This window comes from Cebus imitator, unplaced genomic scaffold (assembly GCF_001604975.1).
Source record: "Cebus imitator isolate Cc_AM_T3 unplaced genomic scaffold, Cebus_imitator-1.0 Scaffold213, whole genome shotgun sequence".
NCBI lineage: Eukaryota > Metazoa > Chordata > Mammalia > Primates > Cebidae > Cebus > Cebus imitator.
The window spans coordinates 2,246,325-2,265,019 of NW_016107528.1; the positions used below are offsets into that span (position 1 = coordinate 2,246,325).

The 18,695-nt window shown below is 42.6% G+C and overlaps 1 pseudogene; it reads right to left on the minus strand.

Moving 5' to 3' along the window:
• Positions 1-16,492: 16,492 nt before the first annotated feature.
• On the minus strand, positions 16,493-18,066 carry LOC108318000 (annotated as a pseudogene).
• Positions 18,067-18,695: the final 629 nt, after the last annotated feature.

Below are 18,695 nucleotides of genomic sequence, written 5' to 3' on the forward strand. Positions count from 1 at the left end.
TTAGGTCAGATCTCTTTGACTGTTGTGATTTTCTCAATGTTGTAACTTTTGCAAAGGTAGTTTCACAGTCTCTAGTGGTGGGCCCCTGGTGTGTGCTGCATGTGGTGGTGCTGGTGGCAGTGGGAGGATCCCCAGGTAATTCTGGTTTGCTTCCCAGGATGTGAACATCCAGGCTAGATCATTGCTAGTATTCCTTCTGACATTCATTCATTCATCAGATATTCATCAAAAATATGTTGATATAAAGGCCTTTGTGAGTCAATTTTGAACTCTAATTCAGCAAAAAGTTGCCAGTTAGATTATATGGACTATGGCAAGCACACCTACGCAGACACACACATACACACCTGCACACACACACAATTTTTGGTGTGTTCCAATTAGTATAGTAATAGGTACATGGTTAGGTTACATTCATATCATTATTTGTTTATTTTCCAAGTCAGAGTAACTTCATAGTAGTTGACAAAATGGGACCTCCTAGGACGCATAAGCCAAGAAATGAGTAAAATTGAATTAAGTGGTTGTATTAGTCCATTCTCATGCTACTAATAGACACATACCTGAGACTGGGTAATTTATAAAGCAAAGAGTTTTAATTGACTCACAGTTCAGCATGGCTGCGGAGGCCTTGGGAAACTTACAATCATGGCGGAAGGGGAAGCAAACACCTCCTTTGTCACATGGTGGCAGCAAGGAGGAGTGTAGAGCAAAGCAGGGGGAAAAGCCGCTTGTAAAACCATCACATCTCATGAGAACTTACTGTCATGAGAACAGCATGGACGTAACCGCCCCCATTCAATTCAATTACCTCCCATCAGGTACCTCCCGTGACACGTGGAGATTATGGAAACCACCTCTCAAGATGAGATCTGGGTGGGAACACAGCCAAACCGTATCAATAGCTGACTCATAAAGTGCCGGGGAAGAGAATCTGGTGTCCTAGTGCTAGCTGCCACTCTGCCACCTACTGACAGTGTGATCTTGTTAAAGAACAGTTGGCAAAATGCCTTAAGTTTCCTCATCTTTACTAATTATTACTTTTCAAAGAGGATTAAACAAACTCACTGCTTGTTTTTTTTGATGAATATTAGGATTAATGAGATAATGTGTGCAAAGACACTCTGTGAATTATACAGAGCTGTAAGCGTAATATTAATCTTGCCTTATTGCTATCACTACTCTATCAAGCAGGGGCAGTAACATTTTCCTTTCAGGCTATGACTCTTAAAGGTAGCAATAGATGATCTTGGTTTTAGTTTGTAAGTGGTGAATAATCTCACTGGGTTTTCTCTGTCACTTTCCATGAACCATAACAACTCATGTCTTCATATTATTGGCCTTAGCAGACTCCTCTCTAAAGCTTCCTCCTGCCTCATCCACTAAAAAATGCACCCTGTGGTCCACAGTGCCTCAGCTGAAATGTTTTACACTTTGGTTCTGTAAATGTAAGGCTGTGGCAAGCCGTGGCTGTGGGCTGCATCTTGGTTTATCTGGGATTGGGTTTCTAGGAAAACACAACAGAGTGGGAGAGACGCTGGCTTCAGTGTGTCTGTGCCTCCTTATCCTTCCCCTGGGGTGCAGGGGACTTTTGCAGCCCCATTTTGGGCCTCAAATTAAGCCTTTCCTGCTTCAGATGTTGAGGGTCCTCATCTCACTCCCTCTTCCTTTCTGGAGTGAGAAGAGGGGTTGGTGCATTTGTGTCCTGTCTTACAAGAGGGATGAACGCAGCATATTTACTGAGAGAGGCATTTTGGAATCAGACTAATGCAATGGGTCTGGGGGTGCACACGGCAGGATGCTACGGCTCCTGGGGAATGTGGTGCCCTGTCTCCTCATGTTTCTTCTCCCCAAGGGAAAGAGGAGGCATTAGTGACTTTGTCAGGGTCACCCTTAGTATTCATGCTCTAATGAAGTTTCTTAAAGCAGCCGAAGCACAATTTATTTTCAACTTAACACACACAACTGGGGGAAATTTTGGGATCACCAAAGAGGAATGAGAGGGTGGACAACCTTGTACCCTGCACCGCTAACTCCTTTAGCCCCTCTACCTTCTCTGTGGGGCAGTGGTCAGTCCTGGGACACATGCTCTGCCATTAGCAGTGGCTCCTACTGAAGGCAGGTGGACTGTCGGGTCCTTCTCATCAGCACTGAACTTGGGCGGTCTCTGAACTTTGGGATCAGGGCTCCTCACATTCTCTGTGGTGGAGGAATAGCTTTAGCAAAATTCCCGATCCATTATAGACTGATACTTGTGTAATAACAAATTTTTTCCTTTGTAAAAAATGAATTGAAAAATCCCAATACAAGCCCCACTTAAAAAATTACTTGATTTTGACAGATATAATAGTATTCTGTCAAATTGCCATCAAAGCTTTAGAAGACGTTCCGTTACTGGCACACTTGGTTTCTCAAGCTGCCCACTTGGCCCTCTTCCAAGTTGAACTTTTCTTCTTTTTTCTTTCCTTACTGTTCTAAAGCTTTTAAATAAACTTTCACTCCTGCTTTGAAAAAAAGAGACTTTACATTACTAAGGGAAACAGTTCAGTAACAAAGGTTCTCCCCCTGGGGCGGGTATATGGACCACACTCTGGGAAGCACTGACAGTCTACAACCTCCTGTCTGGGGCCCACCTCCATGTGACAGGCAGGGAGCACACTGCCTGTTTCGGCTTCTTTACCTTAGAACAGGGCTCATGACACTGCCTCCCTCATAGGGCTGTTATGAAGGTGAAATGGGTTAGTACGTGTGCCTCTTAGAATAGAACGTAGGTACTGTTGCCCAGGTGTGAGCCAAATGTGATCAGTCTTCATTTACAATCAGCTCCTTATGCTGGAGGCTGTTTGTATCACAGGGATAGGACTTGAGCCACCTGAATTTTTGAGCCACCTGCCTTGTGTTCTTCTCATTAGACAGCAAGACCTTCGTTTTCTTACAAACACACATTTAGGTACATCGCAACTGTTGGAACTGCAAACAGGATTTTTTTTTTTTTTTTTTTACAACTTGACGGTATTTTTGCTTGGAAAATGAGACTTTATTGAGCGAATCTGTTTATCTTCTTTATTTCTGGTTAGTTTCTCTTTCTAGTTAAAATATACAAAAATTTTTAGGCTCATAGTATGGCAAGGGGATGTTTAGATCTAAAATAAACTGTTTTGTCAAAACTAAAAAACAACAAGAACTCGTTTAATCCATGTGCCTTTTCCTTTAGAAATCATAAATTTTCTTTTGGACTAAGAGCACTATTCCTTTTAATGAGTATAGAACATCTTATTTCTGGTGATGTTTTAGGTTTTGACATGCCTTAAGGCAGAACGTATTATTGAGATGTTTTAAATAACTAAATCATTCTTATCAAGTCATTGGCCTAAAACTGAAATCTATAGCATAAGCACGCTAAAATGACTGTTTTACTATATATCATCGAAACTTAGCCTCATGTTTGTATTAGACTTTTTCTAAAATACAACAACAACAAAAAAAACCAAGCGAGAAATTTCTACTTTCATTGTGAATCCTATTTCTCCACAGGCTTCTATTTTGTTTAGGAGTTGCCTTTCACAGTGTTTTGATTTGAGCACAAAATAAAGGCTGTGCAGTATTTCTGTGTTTTAATGTCACATTCAATCCTGGAGGGAAAAGTTGGTCAGATGAACAATTGATCATTGTGTCTCTGTGCAGGATAAATATACTACAGTAACAGAATTCCCAGGGGTCTCAGTTTTCCATGGTGATTCCTAAATACCTCACCTGTGTGTTACTAGGCCTCACCTGCTCGTGAGTTATAAAGAAGCTAAATGGACAATAATAATTCACTACTCACAGGGTCGGGTGTACACTTCAAATGCCAGTGGACGCCTGCTTCACAATGTCTCCTGCCTTTGCTGCAGGCTGTCCCCTAGAAGGTATGCCCAGGGTTCTTTGCTTGCTCTTCCTGAGTTGCTGATTGATTGCTTCATTCCCTAAAGTCTTGACTGAACAATTGCCAAGCTCTGTTGCTTGATGAACTGGGGGCTGCCAACTGCCAACTCTAAACTATCCTCTGTCTCATGTGTAGCAAAGCAGTCTGTAGTTCCTATTGCTTCTGCCAACAGGCCATCTCAGGATGGAGTCCAGTCCTGAGTCCTGGGTGCCTGATTGGGAGGACAGTGGACAAACTGTGCTGTTGGCTCCTCTTTTGTCTTTCCCTTCAGGCACAACCACCCAGGATTCCTTAACTGTACTCATTTAGCTGATAATACCCATTTGATTCAACTCTTGCAAAACCTTTCTTCCAGTCTTCTGGATTTGCTCAGACATAGTATATAAATGTGCATGAAGATTTTGTATATATATTATCTTATATATTTTATCTTATGTAATATATAGTATCTTATATATATTTTATAATACGTATCGGCTCAGTGCAGCCTCGACCTCCGGGATTCAAGTGATCCTTCCACCTTAGCCTCTAGGGTAGTTTGGACCATGGGTGCCTGCTACTACACCTGGCTAATTTTGTTTATTTTTTGTAGAGACGAAGACTTACTATGCTGCCCTGGCTAGTCTCAAACTCCTGGGCTCAAGTGATACTCCCACCTTGGTCTTTCAAAGTGCTGGAATATAATTAGAGTGTTCCTTTTTGGATAATGTGGTAACTAACCACTGGCGTCAAATTTATTATTTGAAGTAGTCATGAGAAAATAATGTAAATATTTGAAGCATTTCAATTGTATTGATTAAAGAAGTATTTATTTAAAATGGATAAAAGTTATTGGTCCCTCTATAACCCCTTCAGGCACAATGTCTGCCACTAAGTGGTAGAAGGTGGAATCACTTCCAAGAGCTGCATGAAAGGGATCATCTTGTCTGACAGAAAAGGGAAGTTACCTGAGCATAACTGTTCTGGCCCCTTGTCTCTACTCTTTTCTGGGTCTCCAATTTAACCTACGTTTGATCTTCTCACTGTGGCCTTTATATCGCTTATCCTCCTTTCTATACTCCATTCCTTTTACTCTCTGTGTTTCATTCTATCTCTTGGGACATATCTTCCAGTTCACTAAATCTTCCTTCAGCTTCCTCTACCCTGCTGATAACTCAGTACATTGTTTTAAATTTTGGTTATTGTATTCTTTAGTTCCTAAATTTCAACTTGTTTCCTTTTCAAAATCTGTAATGTTACTTTCTACCTTTTCCAGTTCTTTGCTGAAATCATTTAGTTTTGTTTTGATCTCTTTGAGCACATTAATTACAGTAGTTTTATAGTTTGTGTCTCATAATTTCATTATCTGGACTATCTGTGTGTACAATTCTGTTGCCATTTGTGCTGGTTGTTGTTCACATTGCTCTGTCTCTTTGAGGACTGATTATATTTTATTGTGTGTTGGACCATTGTCTTTGAAAACATTTCTTGTAAAAATAATTTGAGGTCTAGAATGATATCTTTTCCCATGGAGAATTTTCTTTTGCTTCCACTAGGCATTGGAGGTACCTGGAAGCACAATCCAGGATTACATAAATTTAGTTGCAGGGCTTGAGACTTTGTGGGCTGCACAAATGAGTTGCAGTCAAACTGCAAGTGAGAGCAGGTTTAATTGCAGTTTGCACTTATTTCTAGTATGCAGCCCTCAGGATATCAACCTTAAGCACTGGAATCCCTTTTTAACAGTGTCTAGATGATGCCTTTTCCCCTGCTATTCTCATAAGATGTCAAAAGTTCTGCTCTGCCTTTTATCTGTCTCTTCAGGACAAAGGCAGCCCAGGTGTGGGTCCCCCTCTCTGAATTTTTATTTTTTACTAAATCATGGCCAAGTAAATCTTCACTCTCTTGTTAGCTATTTGATCCTTTTACAATTTTTTTTTGTATATTTCATCAAGCTTTAAAAAATTCAATTCAGCATAAGAGTTGGTTTGAATTATCTGGTTTATCTTTAATGGAAATAGAATGTGGGAGCAGATCTGTAAAGGCTGGCTAGTGCCTGTCTCCAAAGAGAAAAATTTTCAGCTGCTCTCTGCTCCAAAGCCCATCAAAAGTTAGCTCTTGAGCCCACCGGAGCCCCTGGTGCAACAAAGAAAGCAAATTGTCTGAGGTCCTGTGGTCCTGTGGTTTTATATCACATAGCCAGGCAAAATAAAACTTGCATGAGTCTTGTACACTATCAGCCATACAATATTACACTCTCACTATGTTGCCAACATCCCAAGCCTGTGAAATGTGAGGAATGCACCTGGTGGCTAAGATAACAAAACCATGCTCTCCAGACCTGAGCTCAGGCAAAGCAAGTACCTACTTTTGCACTGCCTTGTAACATAGACTGCAATGATATGATAGTTTCTCAACTTACTTCATGTGTTGACTGCACTGGCTTTCAAAATTTAGCATGTATGAGAGTTTTAGGAGAGCTTGCTACAACACAGAACGCTGACCATATCCTGAGTTTTCAATTCAGTGCTTCTCACCTAGAGTCTGCTAATTTGTATTTCTCCCAAGTTTCCATGTGATACTGCTGATTTGGAAACCACATTTTGTGAATTGAGAAACCAAATTGAGAATTCCCTGTCTTCTCCATTCTTTGGACTATAAGACTCAGGTAGAGACTATAACTCATTAGCTGTCTCTATTAGCAGCTAACTCAGTACTATGACTCATGTAGGACCTTTTAATGTAATAATCTAATATGGTTTGGCTCTTTTTCCTCACCCAGATCTCACCCTGAATTGTACTCCCATAATTCCCACATGTTGTGAGAGGGACCCTGTGGGAGATAATTTGAATCAAGGGGGTGGTTTCCCCCATGCTGTTCTCATGGTAGTTAATAGGTCTCATGAGATCTGATGGGTTTATTAGTGGTTTCTGTTTTTGTATCTTCCTCATTTTATCTTGCTGCCATGTAAGAAGTAACTTTCACCTCTCACCATGATTCTGAGGCCTCCCCAGCCATGTGGAACAGTAAGTTCAATTAAACCTCTTTTTCTTCCCTGTCTTGGGTATGTCTTTATTAGCAATGTGAAAACAGACTAATACAGTAAATTGGTACCAGTAGAGTGGGGCGTTGCTGAAAAGATACCCCAATATGTGGAAGTGACTTTGGAACTGGGCAACAGGCAGAGGTTGGAACAGTTTAGAGGATTCAGATGAAGACAGAAAAATGTGGGAAAGTTTGGAACTTCCTAGAGACTTGTTGAATGGCTTTGACAAAAATACTGATAATAACATGGACAAGGAAATCCAGGCTGAGGTGGTCTCATATGGAAATGAAGAACTTCTTGGGAACTGGAGCAAAGGTGACTCTTGTTATGTTTTAGCAAAAAGACTGCTGGCATTTTACCCCTACCCTAGAGATTTGTGCAACTTGAACTTGAGAGAGATGATTTAGGATATCTGGTGGAAGAAATTTCTAATCAGCAAAGCATTCGAGAGGTGACTTGGGTGCTATTAAAGGCATTCAGTTTTAAGGGAAGCAGAGTGTAAAAGTTTGGAAAATTTGCAGCCTGACAATGTGACAGAAAAGAAAATCCCATTTTATGAGGAGAAATTCAAACTGGTTACAGGCACTTGCATAAGTAACGAGGAGCCAAATGTTAATCCCCAAGACAATGGGGAAAATATCTCCAGCGCATGTCAGAGACCTTTGTGGCAGCCTCTCCCATCACAGACCTGGAGGTCTAGGAGGAAAAATTGGTTTTGTGGGCAGGTCCCAGGATTCCCATGCTGCATGCAGTCTAGGAACTTAGTGTCCTGTGTCCCATCCACTCCACCCATGGCTGAAAGGGGACAACACAGAGCTCGGGCCATGGCTTCAGAGGGTGAAAGCCCCAACCTTTGGCAGCTTCTACCTGGCGTTAAGCCTGCAGGTAAAAAGAAGTCAAGAACTGGGGTTTGGGAACCTACACCTAGATTTCAGAAGATGTATGGAAATGCCTGGATGCCCAGGCAGAAGTTTGCTGCAAGGGCTGGGTGCCCATGGAGAGCCTCTGCTAGGGCAATGCAGAAGGGAAATGTGGGGTTGGAGCCCCCACACAGAGTTCCTACTGGAGCACTGCCTAGTGGAGCTGTGAGAAGAGGGCCACCATCCTCCAGACCCCAGAATGGTAGATCCAACTGCAGTGCCTGGAAAAGTCACAGACACTCAACCCCAGCCCATAAAAGCAGCAGAGAGGGAGGCTGTACCCTGCAAAGCCATAGGAGCAGAGCTGCCCAAGGCCATGGGTACCCACTACTTTCATCGGTGAGACCTGGGGTCGAAGCAGATCATTTTGGAACTTTAAAATTTGACAGCCCCGCTGGATTTTGGACTTGCATGAGCCCTGTAATCCTTTTGTTTTGGCCAATTTCTCCCATTTTAATGACTGTATTTAACCAATACCTGAACCCCCATTGTATCTAGGAAGTAACTAGCTTGCTTTTGATTTTACAGGCTCATAGGCAGAAGGGACTTGCCTTGCCTCAGATGAAACTCCGGACTTTTGGATTAATGCTGAAATGAGTTAAGATTTTGGGGGACTGTTGGGAAGGCATGATTGTTTTGAAATGTGAGGACATGAGATTTGGAGGGGCCAGGAGTGGAATGATATGGCTTGGTTCTGTGTCCCCATCTAAATCTCATCTTGAATTGTACTCCCATAATTCCCACGTGCTGTGGGAGGGACCCGGTGGGAGATAATTTGAATCATGGCGTGGGGGTTCCCCCATACTGTTCTCATGGTAGTGAATAGGTCTCACAAGATCTGATGTTTTATCAGGGGTTTCCACTTTTGCATCTTCCTCATTTTCTCTTGCCACTGACATGTAAGAAAGTACCTTTTGCCCCCGCGATGGTTCTGAGGCTGTAAGTCCAAGTAAACCTCTTTTTATCCCCAGTCTTGGTTATGTCTTTATCAGCAGCATGAAAACGGACTAATACATAATCATTGATTGAATAATTCAGGGGTTTCCTTTGGGTTGTTGTTGTTTTCTATGTTTTTCTATGGAATTTCCTAAGGCGAACTAGAAGCTTCATGGTAGCTCTGCTGTCTGTAGTAAGAATCACAGGACCCTTGACCTGCAGGTTTTCTCCACTCCAGTTGTGGAGAGAGGCAGCTTCAGGATCAATAGCTGTTGCTGAGGAACTTTCCCGTTAAGGACAGTTCTTCACTTTGCTTTGAGAAATGTGCATACTCTTTTTTTTTTTTTTTTTAAATGAACAAATGCTAGTTGTGGCTAGTATGACTGCTAAAAATCAGAGTAGTTGAATTTAATCTGATTACAGAGACAAAAGCATGTGGAGCCAGGAAGAAAAGCAAAATATGTGGGAAGACACATAGTCTAAAATAGAGATAAAGAAAGAATCTTCAGAGCCTGAGCAGGTGGCCACATATGACCCCCGGGTGCTGCCTGAGTGTGTCTGAGATAAAGATCCTTATGGGCAGGCCTTGGTGTTTACTGCCCTCCTGGCTGGTGGGTGGAAAATGACTGCCTAGTGGGGTAGAAGTGATGCAGTGGTTTGGGTGTGATTTGTCCCTGCTAAACTCAGGCTGAAATGTAATTGCCAATGTAATGGTATTGGGAGGTGGGACCTTAAAAGGTAATTGGGTCAGTAAGAGGGATTAATGTCTTTTTCGCAAGATTGGATTAGTTCTCATGGGGATGGTTTCACTGTTATGAAGAGTTGGTTGTAATGAAGCAGGCTAGCCTCCTCCTTTGTCTCCTCTCCTGTGCCTGCCCCGCTGGCTGCTCTTGCATGTGCTCTCAACACGTGATGCCTTCTGCCATGTTATGACCCAGCAAGAGGCCTTCACAATAAGCTGAACAGATACAGCCCCCGATCTTGGACTTCCCAGCCTCCAGAACTATAAGGAATACATTTATTTTTTAAATAACTTACCCAGGCTGGGTACAGTGGCTCATGCCTGTAATCCCAACACTTTGGGAAGCTGAGGTAGGAGGATTACTTGAGCCCAGGAGTTTGAGGCCAGCCTGGGCAACATAGTGAGACCATGTCTCTGCAAAGAATAAAAAAAATTAGTCAGGTGTGGTGGTGCAGATCTGTGATTTCTGCTACTTGGGAGGCTGAGGAGGGAGGATTGATTGAGTCTGGGAGGTTGAGGCTGCAGTGATCATGCCACTGCACTCCAGCCTCAGCCATAGAGTGAGATCCAGTCTCAAAAAAAGAATTACCTAGTCTCAGATATTCTGTTATAGCAACAGAAAATAGGCTAAGATTGGGGGTAAAAAAGTAAAGCCTTTCTTTGACACTTGCTGGTCTTTTTTGTATGCTCCTCCCTTCTCTATTGCCCCAGTGTTCTGATATTAGGGGTCCCTCCTGTGTGGTAAGCTGGTAAGTGACTGGACAGTATAGTGTTAATGGCTGAAGACCACTTCTATTTAATTTAGCTAAGTTCAACAAATTATTCGTTAATTGCTGCATGCCAGGCATCTCTAGCCACTGGAAGTAAAAAAAGAAATGCAACACAGTTTCTGTCCTTTTCATTGAATGGGAGATGCAAGGCCCCATGGCAGGGGCAGGCAGGGGACAAGAATGAATAAGTAAGTTGACCATGAACTGTTTAAACAAAATTGAGACATTTTAGAAAGTGAAAGAGAATGCTAAAAAATTATAGTGGATCAATGGAAAGGAGGATGCAGGGTCACTCTTTTCAGGGTTTATGGGAGCAATGAGAAGGGGCTATTTAGTACAGCTCAGCCTAGCCAGTAGGTTGTGGGTGGGGGCTTAGAGCAGAATTGTAAAACGCTACTTACTGGAGATTGTTCTTGTTGAGTCTTGAGCCTGAACTTTTGCATTTTAAAGCAAGACCCGTGAAAAGGAGCTGCGTTTCTCCCACTCTTCCCTCCTCAACCCTGTCATGCCTCTCTAACATTCTCTCTCTCTATCTGTCTCTCTCTCTTAGTACGCAAAGTCAGTAAAGCTGATTTTTGGGCCAAGGTTGTAACATGGTCAGTCCCAGGTTGGAGACAACTAATCTCATTGTAAGATGGCTCTCAATATTTGGACAAAACTAAAGTCTTTGCATTAGAGCTCAATGATATCTCCGTGGAGTCTGTATTTCCTCACCTAGTCTCTGCCTCAAGCTTTTTCTTCATTACTAGGTTTCTTTCCTAATTACCTTGCAAGCATTTACTTTCTCACCTGCTGAGAACATATTCTCACAGTAGCATAATTGCATAGCTGTGGCTTATATTTTGCTACTACCTTGGGTACAGTTTGCTGCAAATAAGGACATTTACAATCCCTGGGAGATGTTGAAACAGTCCCGAAATAGCAGACATGCAAACGCTTTGCCTGATTAGCTGCTACTTATTAAAACATATGGTTTAAGGACTGAGTTGCCAATTTTATGTTTCCATAAAGTACTGCGTGGTCTTGAATAATGAGGCAAATTGCAGAATACTGATATTTATGAAGCAGTCAAATCTGTGGATTTCAGGGGCACAGACCATGACTTCTAACTTGGAGTTTCAAGTTAATACAAAATTTTTGCGTTATTTAATTTAACATCTTTTGCTTTTTAAGGATTGAATGCCATTTGTTTTCTTTGTTGGGTTATAGCTTAGTCTACTATTGTCTTTGACCTTGTTGATGTTTCCGGGTACAAGCAAAGTGGAAAAGGCTTAAGGTTTTCCATTCAGAGGTTTTGCACAAAAGCCCATGTTTGGCTATTATGGGTTGAATTGCGTCCTTGAAAAGGACATGTTGAAGGCTTGACCCTCAGAACCTCAGAATGTGACCTTATTTGGAAACAGGTTGATTGAAGATGTAATTAGTTAAGATGTAATAATGGAGTGGACCAGGCTCCTTATCCGGTATGAATATATGGTGTGCTTATATGAAGCTGGTTACTTGTCCTTACATGAAGCTGCTTATGTGAAGATACAGACACAGAGGGGGAACGCCATGAAGATGGGAGATGGTGCATCTACAAGCCAAGTAATGCCGAAGACTGCTGGCAACAACCAGAAGCTAGGAAGAGACAAGCAAGGATTTCCCTCTAGGTTTCAGAAAGAGTATGGCCCTAATAACAACTTCTTCTGAGACTTCTAGCTCCCAGAACTGTGAGACAATACATATCTTTGTTTAAAGCCACTCAGCTTGTGGTCCTTTGTTACTGCAGCCCTAGGAATCTAATGGCTAATGAAGTCTGGGCTTGTGGTTCCCTCCTCCGGAAGCCTCATTCATGGAAATGGATCCAGGTGACCCAGGTATTGCACAGCAGTCCCTGCTTATCTGCAGTTCCACAGTTTAAATTAATCTATGGTCAACAGCAGTCTAAAAATATTAGAGGGAATAATTCCAAAAATAAGCAATTCAAATAAGTTTTAATTTTAGTACCATTCTGAGTAGCGTGCTCAGGTCTGGCACTGTTCCCGGGGAGCTCTGCCCGGGACGTGAATCATACCTCTGTGCGGTATGTAAGCACTGCCTATGTTCCCTGTTGGTTAGCCACCTAGGAGCCATCTCGGTTATCAGATCGGCTGCCACGGTTTCATAGCGCTTATGTTCAAGTCACCCTTATTTTGCTTCATAATGGCTCCAGAGCACAGGAGCAGTGATGCTGGCGTATTGTTATAATTGTTCTGTGTTATTATTGCTCTCATTAGCTCTTACTCTGCCTAATACATAAATTGAACTTTATCGTAAGTGTATTATATGTGTACTGTATAGAGTAAAACATAGCATCTATAGGGTTTGGTGTGATTTGTGGTTTCAGGCACCACTGGGGTTCTTAGAATGTGTCCTCTAAGATAAGAGAGGACTAGTATAATATGAGCAGATAGCAACAGGGCTGGACAGGAGGGTGGACAGCCACATTCACGCATGCAGATCCATCTGCCTGGTAGTTCGGAGCCTCCTGCAGTGGTGACCGTTCTGCTCAGTAGCTTTTCCATCCCCCTTCTTCTTGGTGTTAGCCCCTTTAATGATGAGTGTGGGGATAGGCAGGGTGCTCAGCACCCTGGCTTGCCTAATGGATATGGTGCATCCCCCACCAGCAGTGGCGCGGAACTCAGAGCCCAAATGGTTCTTCCTGGAATGGATGGAGAGGCACTGGGAGAGAAAGACACTGATACTGCTAAGCTGGGACTGCAGGCAGCCATGCATATGTTTTTCTGAAGTGGAGAGGGCCTGCCTGCGGGGGCTGTGCCTTGGAAGCCTCTTGATTCTGTCTCTGGGTCTCATTCCCAGGTCCCAGTTCCTGCAGTTCTCACCTCCATCTTGTGAACCACTCCAGGATTCCTCCCAGCTGTAAGATTCACTGCATTTCATTTCTACTTGACTTAGTTAGAATTTCTTCTTGTGATAAAGGCTTTTGTTTTTCTTCCATCTCACCTTATTATTCCCTCTTTTAGAATACTGGGCAGTAGTTATTTTGGTTTACATGCTGTTGAATCCCACTACCCCATGAGTTTCTTAGAATAGGGGCTGCGTAATGTTTTTTTTTTGTTGTTGTTATATCTTAGTGCCATACCTGGATTATGTCTGGGTACCCCAATTTTTTGGGGGGTGATTGGCTGCCAAAATGATCAAATGAATAATAAGCCTGCACCACTGGGATTACAGAGTGTTTAAGTGGTGAAGGAAACTAGAGTTGTTCCTAATCTAGTGGTTTTCCAAGTTTAGACACAGAACCCTTTCCTCAACTGGAATCTTAGGTGGAAGCTCAAGTGGAGTGCGCAGGGCGTGGTGTTGCTCTGATTGGGCTGGAGGTGGTGGCCCAGGGGGCTGCCATCTCCTCATTTCCTCAGCATGGCCTCTGTGTGGCTTTTAGAGTTTGGCGGGGACTGCTGTTGGGAACCATCTCATTTATCCTCATTGAGCTTCAGTTCTCTCCCTCCAACCCTGGATTCCATTCCTTATAAAGTGGTTGTGAGAAATTATAAGTTGATGCTACTGCACTACAACTACTTCTCTCTCTCATACACACACACACACACACACACACACACACACACACACACCCCCCTCTCTAAGGTCCTGGCAAAAATACTGAAGAGGGTGATATATAATGCTAAAAGTCTCAAGAAATAATCCATGCACTTCACAGTAGCTTCTGGACTTTTGGGAATAGGATCAGCTCAAAGGATCCAAATTTGACCAAAGTTGTAATAGGAGAATCTGTTTTCTGAATGATGACACCTTTTCAAAACTGTACTTAATTCTTAATTCTACTTTCTGAACTATCATCAGAATTCTTAATTCTACTTTCTGAACACTCCATGTCCTGTCATAAACCACTGCCCTGTCATCAGGGCACCAGGCTGGTGCTATTTTTCTTGATTGCTATCAGTTTTTATTGTGATAAAAATACCTAAGTTAAAATTTACCATCTTAACCATTTCTGAATGTATAGTTCAGTAGTGTTAGTTACATTCATATTGTCATGCAACCAATCTCTAGAACTCTCTTCATCTTGCAAAACTGGAACTCTGTACCCATTAAACAACAATTCCCCAAGTCCCTTTCTCCTCAGCTCCTGGGAAATGCCATTCTATTCTTGTCTCTCTGAACTTGAACACTCTAGAAACCTTATGTAAGTGGAATCATACAGCATTTGTCTTTTTCTACCTGGCTTATTTTACTTAGCATAATGTTCTCAAGTTTCATCCGTATTGTAGCATGCAACACGATTTCCTTCCTTTTTTTTCCCCAGACAGGGCCTTGCTTTTTTTCCAGGCTGGAGTGTGGTGGCATAATCATGGCTCATACAGCCTCCACCTCTCATGCTCAAGCCATCCTCCCAACTCAGCCTCCTGAGTAGCTGGGACTACAGGTGTGCACCACCACACTCAACTAATTTTTTTGCAGAGACAAGGTCTCTCTATATTGCCCAGGTCAGTCTCAAATTCCTAGGCTCAAGTGATCCGTCTGGGCTTCCCAAAGTGTTGGGATTACAGATGTGAGCCACTGTGCCTGCCCTCCCTCCTTTTTAAGGCTGGTGAGACAGAAAGCTTTTAAAGAATCTAGAGAGCAGACCATGTTGAAGGCACATAAAGAATAATTACTGAATACTCATTGGATGATTTTAATTTTTCTGGTAATGTCTTTTAAATATTTGTGTTTTCCAGTTTCAATTAGCTGGACCAGTCAGACACCCTGTGGACATGGATGAGAGAAGAGACCATTTGAGGATGATTTGAGAGTTCCTGAATGTTCCACAGATGGTCCTGTCCTTTCCTGGCCTTTATAAAAAGAATGTTCTTTTGAACTTTGAGTAGTGGTTCTCGATGCAGGTGGGTGGGTGGGGGTGGTTTTGTCCCCTCCCCAGAGGACATGTGGCAATGTCTGTAGACAGTTTTGGTTGTCAAGACTTGTGGGACAGTGCTACTGACATTTAGTGGGCAGAGGCCAGGTTGCTGCTAAACACCCTACAATGCACTGGACAGCCCACAACAAAGCATGACTCAGTCCTGTGGTAATAGTGCTGAGCTTGAGAAACCTGATGCGGAGACAGCAGCTTAAGAAGGTCACGCCGCGTGTGGAGGGTTAGCCAATGGGGGACTTCCAATCATTACACAGAGTGACGATTCACCTCTTTGAGAATGCCTGGCATATACTGAAATAGAACAACCTACATCTACGTCAAAAGCTCAAAGTTGATACAAAAGATCACATCAACAGTGGCTTTCTTATCTAAACACCATTTGTCAAAACAGACGGCCCTTCAAACAGCTGACATTCAGGGAGTGCAGCCCCTGCCCTGCTCTGTGAGCCTCAACCCGGGACGTTTCATGTTAACATAAACAGGATAAGCCTTCTCAGCTGCAGTGCTGTTTACCAGGAACCTGCTGGAATAAACTAGATCGTTAAGTTTAAGCAGTAATCACCGCAGTTCTTCCATTTGTGGAGAAGCCACAAACGTGTGGGCACATCTGACAGACACCGGATTTGCCACATGCGGAGGGTGACTTTGGAGTGCTATCCCAGCGATGATGAACTTCAAGCATGACAGGCCCCCTCCCTTAGAGGAAAGAATCAACTTAAAGGCGAAAGAAGCAAGCCTAACGTCTCTGTGAAAGTGGAAATCAGCAAGTCAGTGACTAAGTTGAAAAGGGAATGTGGTCAAAGGATACAGAGTCTCAACTACACTGGAGGAATATGCTTTAGTGGTCTATTGTACAGCATGGTGACCACAGTTAACAATAATGCATTTTACTTATGCATTTATTTTTATTTGAGTAAGATTTAATAGCTTTTTGGATTAAGTAGTAGAAAAACTTCCATGCTTAACTGAGACATTTTCTCAAGGCCAAAAAAGTCTCGCAAAATGGTGAAGCAGGCTGATAGGCTGACATAGAAAATAAACTTTGCCCAAACAGAATTTGTGACTCCCATCCCTGGAGTGCAGACTGCCATCAGTAAGACAGGATCTCTTTAAATCCATTACTCCACGCCCATCTGAGGCACTGTTGAAATAATCTCACTTTTTACACAAGGCACTGGTTCTGGTACATATGGATCATAAGCCCATTTGGGGAAAACTCATTTATAGAGGTTCATCAGCTCTGTGTCCTGAGATTTTAGCTTCCGCAGATTTGTGCTGCAGTGTGCTGAGAGAATAAAGGTGAGGCTTGGAAGCGCCTAAGCGCCTGAATCCGCAGTGAAATATGAGCTCCTCCTTGGCTTTCACAGATTCAGGGTTGCCAGGGTCATGCCTCACCACCATTTTAAATACTAACATCTTCTGTTCATGAGGTAGTGAAGAAAATGCAATCAAGGGTGCTCCTTGTCTGAAGCACTCAACCACTGACAGGGACTTCAGAGACGTGAAGTGTGACACACCAGCCAACAACAGCTCCTTCAACCATTTTCTTCAATCTCTTTAAAGATGCTTTTCCTAGTATTAGTAAAAGTTCTGAAACTGAAATATTCAAGCATAATCTTGAGGAAGATTTTCCCTTAGGATCCCGTGGAGATGTCTGGAAGCTTGTGAGGTCTCTGTATTTCTGAAATTGAATTCTAACAGCCATATCACGGGGGGTGTCCACTTCATCTGGAAACATATTTTCCAGTCTTGTTTACATTTCTCCATCATTTTTGCATTTTCAAGCTCAGCAGGCCTATTTGCCCATGCCGCTGATTTTGTTCTTTATCCACTTTCTCATCATAGAGATCATCATGCACCGACTGCCCTGAAGTCATAGTTTCACGTTCCTCCTCTTCTTCATCTTCACACTTTCATCCTGAGACTCCTCCTTCATAAAATCCTCACGTTCTATATCATCATATTCTTTGCCACCTTAGAACTTTCCTTCAAGAAATCCTTTGTCTCACTCAACCCCTCCTCACTGGGCCAGGTTTGCGCCCCCTCCACTGGATCTGGGGTAACCTCTGTTTGTCAGAATTCCTGTCTATCAGGGTCTGCCTTCATTAGGACCTTAAGGTCTTCTTCCATATCATCGACAGTATCCATAGCACAAGTCGATTTTGGGATTTAATTACTCTAGGATTTAAAGGGAAAGAGTCCATGGGGACATCTATCTGTTTCATCTGGAAATCACCATGTCCAGTGATATGCAGCAATCTATTGACATTCAGAGTCTGCCCATGAACATAGCCTGCAATTTTCAAGGTGCCCACTAAGTTATTCTCTTCACTAGGAGCAAAATCAGCAGCATGAGCAAGTAGGTAGGCCTGCCGATCTTGAAAATCATGATGCCGTTGCTTCTGGTTAGCCAACTGCCTAAGCAGCATCCCTGCCTCCTGTTGAGTGTCTAACAAGAGGAGTTAGAGTGCATCCGGAAAGTGCTTCTCCACTGCTTTACTTAGCTTCTTTCTGGCATCTATTTGTTTCTTCAGTGGGAGGCCAGATATTCCCTGGACAGCTAGTGTGATGAGGAGGGCCATCCCTGCTACCCAGCTGTCTCTTCTCTGCCAGAACCGCCTCCTTCTTCTGCTTTTGGAGCTGGCTGGTGGGATGCCTCTGGTCTGCTCTGCTGAGTTCTTTTCTCACCTTCTTGCTTAGGGTTTTCAGTGCTAGACGGCCCTTGCCATCCAGCTGTGCAGATCCCTGACCCCGAAGCCGCCCACCTTTATGAGCTTTATTCTGCTGCTTGAGTGGGCTGGAGTGGTGGGCTGTCATGCCATAGCTCATGTGTACAGAGTTAGCCCATTATATTTATTTTATTTTATTCTTTAATCTTTTTTTTTGGTAAAGTTTGGGTCACACTATATTGTCCAGGCTGGTCTTGAACTCCTGGACTCAAGTGATCCTCCCGTGTTGACCTCCCAAAGTGCTGGGATTACAGATGTGAGCCACCATGCGTGGTCGATAATGTATTACCTATTTCAAAATTGCTAAAATAGAGTTTTAATTGTTCTCATCACAAAAAATGATAAATTTGTGGGGCAATGCATATATTAATTAGCTTGATTGAATCTTTCTATAACATATACATAGATCAAAACATCACATTGTACCCTATAAATATATGCAATAAAAATGATTAAAAATTAAAAGAATAAAATGTGGAAAATTTGGATATTATTTTTTCCCATAGTTAAAAATAATTCCCTTTAATAAAAATTGTACAAGTTTTTTTTGTGTGTGTTTGCCACATTAGGATTCCCATCTATAGAAGACCAGGGACAGAGTGAAGGCCTTTAGTAGTAAGAGGAAAGTAGTCTAGCCCAGCAGCACTCAGAGATCTGGTACTATCCTAATTGAAGGGATGCATCCCTTTGGATAACTATAACTATCCCTCAGTGCCAAAATTTCCTGTT